Source organism: Teleopsis dalmanni, chromosome 2 (genome assembly GCF_002237135.1).
Source record: "Teleopsis dalmanni isolate 2A chromosome 2, ASM223713v2, whole genome shotgun sequence".
NCBI lineage: Eukaryota > Metazoa > Arthropoda > Insecta > Diptera > Diopsidae > Teleopsis > Teleopsis dalmanni.
This window is the reverse complement of record NC_051847.1, coordinates 42,016,322-42,023,346: the sequence shown is the minus strand read 5'-3', so window position 1 is coordinate 42,023,346 and position 7,025 is coordinate 42,016,322.

Genomic DNA, 7,025 nt, shown 5'->3' with positions numbered 1-7,025 from the left:
CTTTTTGTAAATTATTAAGTATTTTGAGGATTAATAGATAAAATCCTTTTTGCCTTACACCTTTATTACTATTTTATTGTATTCACTTTCTCTAATTAACACTTAACACTTTTTAAATAATTTATGCGTTAAGCCATTCTAATATCAATCTCAGTACATTTTAAACACAATTTTAAGGATTTATAGATACTTTAAGAAAGTAAACCGCAACGTACATCATAATGCTATCCTTGTGGAAAGCATTTTCCTTGTTGTTGTACTTTAAGCATTTTTTCTTATGAATTTTCTTTTGCGGTTTTTTGGGTACTTCGGCATTTTCCTTTTTAATATCCGAAATTAGCGAAAAAAGGCGGAAAGTGAAAGGTTGCCTTGGGTTATTTAATATTTCATGGTTATTGAATGTGCGTTGTTGTTTGTTGAGCATGTGTCTGATTGTGTAGAGGCGAGTTGGTTACTTAATGCAACGGTTTTGGCATGGCTTTATAATTATTGTGTTATTCTGGTTTCATTAAACATTTAATATCTTTAAGTTCAGTGCAATTTATTTAACATTTAAAATATTTAAAAATCTTTCTTATGAAAGCATATTTGTTCGGTTGCCTAATTAAAAACTTTTTAGCATTTTTTTATAAAAATTATTTTTTAAATGTGTACTACATTAGTATATATACATATATAAATACAAAAAATTTATATATAACATTTAAGTTAAATGTTAAATGTTCAGATATCGCTAATTTATGAGTTGGCAGCGTTACACATCATACAACAAATTTCGTGGTGTTGTGAAGAGTTTGCCATAAAAATAAAATCTTTTTTAATACGGGGGCAATCAAATTTAATCGTAGCTCATCATTTTAATTTTTACTCATTAAATTGTGATTAAATAAAAATAAGTTTAAGGAGGTTGAGATTTTAATATTCGTGATAAAATATGTTATAATAACTTATTAAGGTTAAAATAAACATTAAAATCGTCATTAGGAATTTAAACATTATTTTTATTATTTTTACATACGTACTATATAGTATTACTATCGAATTGCAAAACATTTTAAACTATTATCACTTTTGAACTACTGACAATACTCCCCAGTACTTTGTCTATTGATAATTGATATATGCCACTCTTTTCTAAGCTTATGACTATTTACCGTAATTATTTCTACTACTTATGATAAGTTGCCATCCAAGAAATTCGATAGATAGGATAAGACGAATGTGATATCTATTATAGTTGCCATGCAAATAGGCATAAATTTCGATGCGGTTTTGTATACACATACATAAATGAAAGGTTTGCTACTATTCGTATCAAATGAAAGTCCTTTAATATCAATCTAATAATCGCGAATGTACCGATAGAAGAAAATGACGTCTTGACCAAAGACACATTCTATGCAAAACAAAGAACTAATTAGGAGTGGAGTAATACAAGTGGATTTAGATGAAAGACCAATTTTTCGATTCTTAACTAAAAATTTCTTCTGTTCCGATCTTTGCGTTAAAGTCCTAGAAAAATCGGATTGAACCCCTCGTGATTAAAGCAAGGCACGCTTCAAAGCAAATATAGGCACGGACCACTACCTTGTCCCAGCTAAGGTATTGATGTGGCTTCGTACCAACAATACATGACGCTTGCTTAGTCATGTCGTAAGAATAGATGATGCTCAAGCCAAAAAGGTATTTAAAATGGTAGTTGGAGTTAGAAGGCGTTGGTAGAGATAGAACATATCTTCGGTAACTCCACCATTAAGATGAGGGAGCACTGACTGTACTTTATGTATGAGATCGGTAAAGACGTGCATGAGGTAGAGGCGCCTTTTTTTTTTTATTCAGTTCATTGAAATATATATACAATGCTTACTCTTTAGTTGAGTAAAGGCTATAATTGTAAGAACAGCCAACTTCAACTTTGTGGCGTGTTCACTGGAAGTTGCAAAAAAACTCAAAATTTTCATTTTTCTAAAGTAACTTTTAATATTTTGGAAATGTACAAAAATCAAGCATATGTATGTATTTCTCGTATTGTGATAATATTGTGAAAAAGGATTTTTTATTTAGCAATTGAATACAATAGCAAAATCACTACCATTGAGGCATTATCTTTAAAATTGCTCTTGGAAACAAACAATTTATTATGGAAAATAACTATTATACACCAGGAAAGCTTTCAATGCTTATTTAAGTATGTATAAAGAAACAATGTCCTGGTATGCATTATCATCTAAACAGGACACAATAAAGCGAGCACTGACAATATATAATCACACACTTACAAATATACTCCTTACAAAAGTTTCTTTTTCCATTACAACATCATTTGCAGTTCCATAGCAATACACTATGAACCCTTAGGAGTCTAACAATGACGTCTATGTACTATAGGGACAAGTATATGTATAATATACCAAAAATTGTTTTTAGTGCAATGAAGCTTTGCTGACTGACCACATAAAATTTACGCCAATTCATATTAAAGTTAATACAATAGCCAAAAGCAATGCCAATATGAACGCAAAGCAACAGTCAACCGCATAATTTGAACTTTTGAACTTTTCCAAAAAGACATATACATATATATGTAAATATATATGTATTATGTATATGAAGTTATATGTATATATGTATGTTTTCCCATAGAAAGAAAAAATATCAAAAGACTTTTTGAATTAAAATAGAGAAATTGAAACATAAATGACTGCAGGCAGTATTGTGGCACAAAGGATAATGAACTTTTCATAGTTGAAGTGTATTTAAAATTGATATTGTAATATCAGACAGCTTAAGCTGTCATAAAAACAATTACGATATGACGTAGCTAACAACCCAATTCTGCAATACAAGATACAAGATACAAAATTTGATGGCTGAAAGGAAGGCACGAAATACGAAAATGAGAGGAAAACTTTGGTTTTAATTTAAAAAAATTTCAAACTTGAATTTCATTGCAGTGCCACACACACAAGCGCACTCACACTGTGTTAAGTTAGCAATAATGAATTGCTGCTTCCGTCGTAATTTCCTGCTTATTAATTAAATAGCAATGAGTTGTGCAGCTGTGAGCGAATTGTATTTGTTTTTGTGTTTTGTTTTTTGTATTTGTGTTTTGTTTTTTGTTTTGCTTTCTGCACTTTATGAAGCTTCTGTTTATGTATTTTCGGCAACAGCGTTCGCTTTACAACAAATATTGCACAGTGAATTACGGTTCTACTGTTGTTGTTGCTGTTGTTGTGATTGCTTGCATTACACACAAATAAATTTGTCGACAGCGTACATATGTGTACGTGTATAATTGCTTGTGAACAAGTTAATTAAGTTTGAAATTGTGCTATATTTTTTTTTTTTTTGGAATGGAAAGGAATGTGGAGTGCTCGTTTTTTTTTTTAAATATTAAATGTTCGATAAAATACACTTCAAAAAAAAATTTGATTGAATTGTATTGCAGAGGATTTGAATGTGTTGGCAGTATTAAATATTTTTATGCGAATGCATTTGATTTGCTGGTTAATGTGCTTCATTATTGAAATATTTGGAATTAATAAAAGAAATTAATTAATTTTAATTTTGTTAATGAAATTGCTATATTTCTTGCTGTTTAATTATAACAACACTATCGATGGCAATTTAATTGTGGTATTGATTAACAGTACTGCATTTTAAATAAGATTTGATTTGAACTTCAGGTGTTCAAGTGCAAGTTCTAATTTTTCAATTAATTGTTCCAATCAATTTTCGAATGCTGCAAATAATGGATATCTGACAATGTCTGAAGTAGATAGCCACTAAACTTTACTTCCTTTAAAATTAATAATGGGATTTAAAATTTGGTCATTATTTTTTGTCACTTACTTTTCCAATAAAAACTAAATTTCCAAATTTATGTTGAAGATTTGATGATAGATTAGGGATGCATTAATATTAGACATATAAGTATAGAATTATTCTAATTTAAATTTAAACATCGAGTATCTGAAGGGAATTTATAAACAGATTCGATCTTTACAGGATTAGGTTAGATAAGTCAGACTATAAGAAGTATGAAACTAAATTGCGTTGTCTTTGATTGTGAAAATGTGTCCAAAATTAGGGATGGTTTTGAAAACTCTTCTAAATAGTGTTTTTTTTTAATAATATGAAACATAAATTTTAATATTTCGGTTATATTGATTTTTATTAGGTGTAAAGATATCAGTAAATATAGAATATAGAAATGGTTCATGAAAGAGATCAAAGTCTACTACTTACAGAATTGTAAGAAAATTATACTCGTGTGAAATCTGTGAAGTCTCAACAGAACTCAAAGGATATCACGTTTTGACATTACTATAAACCTTAGGACGGCATCTTTTGACGCCCTAAATGTAATACCACATATGCTACTTCTCGACTTTCATAATGAAAAACAACATTTGCAATAGCAATAGCGCTGTCAAACCCAGATACAGGCGAGTTTGAGATACAATAGCAAACTAACTGTATTTATGATATCGGATTATTGGGCTCTATACTTATGTGTCGAAAGTAAATTTTAGGTAATACTGCTTTTAAACAAAATACGTCGAATCATTTTTCAAGGATGGTTTTAAATTGTGGTGCGGCGTAAGAGCGTAAGTTATTTCGCTACTTGCAGACATTAATTTTTCGTCAAGCTATCTAATGAGGTCACCGTTTCTCAAGCTTAAGTTTTAGAGATTATAGAAACATGTTGTATAATTTAAAGGTACATTAAAGGCAAATGTAGTGTTGCTATATTATTGGTGGTCAATGAACCCTTAAGCTCCTTAAAGGCCTTTGATTCTTAATGATAAAATTAAAGCCAATTAAAAAATGCAGAGCAAAAGTTAGCGAGTTAAAACAAACTAGCTGATATTACCGAATATTGAAACATTGAAGGAAATAATAAGGTAGTTACTTTAGCCTGCTTGGATGCTTTTCTGAATGTATTTTTGTGGGTGCCGGGACTCGTGGTCCTGGTGATAGTTGAAATATTTATTTTATTTTTTTTTTCGGATTGCTATTAATACATAAAATGCAATTAAGCTAAGGTATTATTAAGTTATATTATGTTGTTATTTTTTTTTAAAGAAAGTATCGTGGTTGGTGGTCCTTTACTTTCTGTTTTCCATAGACATTATCATTGCATTCATTTGGTTAGTCTGTGAATGCTTTGTTCCTTTTTGTTTTTTTTTTTGTCTTTTTCTTTTTTTTTTAAGTGCAAGATGACATCAGATCAAGCAGTTGGATAATATAGAACACATATGAGGAAAAAGAAAGAAGTTGCTTTGTCTTGAATTTTCTTAGTTTTCTTAATGAATCTAACATGATCACGTATATGGAGAGCATGCACATCATAATCCAAAAGTCTTAGACACGTTCTGAAAATGTTCTGAGTCTGAACACGTTTAAAATAGTATATCTTATCGGGTAGGTGCGCTTCAACCTATACTTCTATAAAATCATTTGAATAATTTATGATCAGATTTCAACAAAGCTCTTATTAGAGTGAATCATCCAAGTCACAGGTCTCAGACACTATTGAGTAAAAGTGATTTATAAACTAATTTGCGTTTTATCAAGCAAAGAGAAGAAAAACGTGATTATGCTTTATGATTATTTTCCTTTATTTGCTAATTTTAAATCTTTTTTACACAGATTGTGTATACATAAATAATAATCTTTTTTGCAAACTATATCTCTATCTTCATTTTTTCTTATCGAAAGCATGAATGCGAATAAATGAATTTATTAAGCTATTAAGTATGATTAGCAAGAATCTAACTTTATGTAACCTTAACTAAATACAATTTTTATCCAACTGCATAGAGCTAAGCTGAACTCCCAACTCTGATCGGGAATATGAAAAGATTTACATGATATGCATATTGTATTTACAAAGCTCATAGATAATTTCAGAGCCAGAAACGAAAAGCAGAAAAAGGTACTGAATTTTGCAACAAATCCAGGATATACAATTTCAGCATTGCGTAGTCAATTGGGTAAATTCCCACAATTGACTTGCATAAAAAGGCCAATGGAAATCGAAAATCTTGCAGAGTTTTAAATATTTATGACGTTTGTTGTGCTTTGTTTCTATCGGCATCTGTGCTTTAATTCACATTTGTTTCCGTTCTCAGTTTTCAGTTTCCAGTTTTCAGTTCTCATTTTTCATGCTTTGCAGTTTTAAACAAAAGTTCAACAGTAGTAAAAATATCTTTAGTTTTTGTCATTCAATTTAAAATAAGCACTGTTCACTTCAGCACTGTGAAAGTATCTGTGTTCGCAGTTGGTTTAAATACTTCTGCTAAACGCTTATGCGCTTAAATAGCAGGCAGCTGTTTGGCAACTGTTGTTGCGAAAATTAAGGATACGTTTGAAAAGATTTTATTTTCTTTTGGAAAAGTTTTTCTTTTTGTAAAATCTTTTCTGTTCTATTTCGTCTTTTACTGTGCTAGCACAAATATCTACTTTCGGTTAAACTTTTGTTATTTAAGTTTTCGAGTTTTCCCACTTTTATATCCCAGCATCACGGCTTTGTTTGCCATTTTTCTTAGATTCATGTCTGATTTTTTTCTCTCTCTGCGTTTTAAGGAAAGTTTTATACAAAGTGCAGCATAATGAAAAATGTGGAAAATTAAAAATTTCTTAATGTGCAAAAATTAAAAATTATTGTGTTATAATTATACAAATAGGAAAAAAATTGTGTACTTACAAACGAAACTTCCGGAATGTTTCTCATTTTACACTTAGTGTAGTATGAAATGTTAAGTTCTGAGAAGTAGCATTCAGGAATTGGAATAACTTTAACGTTAAGTTTTAGTAGCTAAAAAGAGATAATATAGAATTGTGAAAACTTTGGTAATGTATTTTGAATTAACTTATCTACATTGCATATCTAATAAATGAACTACAAAAAAAAAGAAGAAAACTACATACTATAGAAATAAATTTCATAGTAAATGTATAGATTCTTTTTCTGGTATTTGCGGAGAATTTATATGTAGAAGCTAGAAAATGCTTATAAA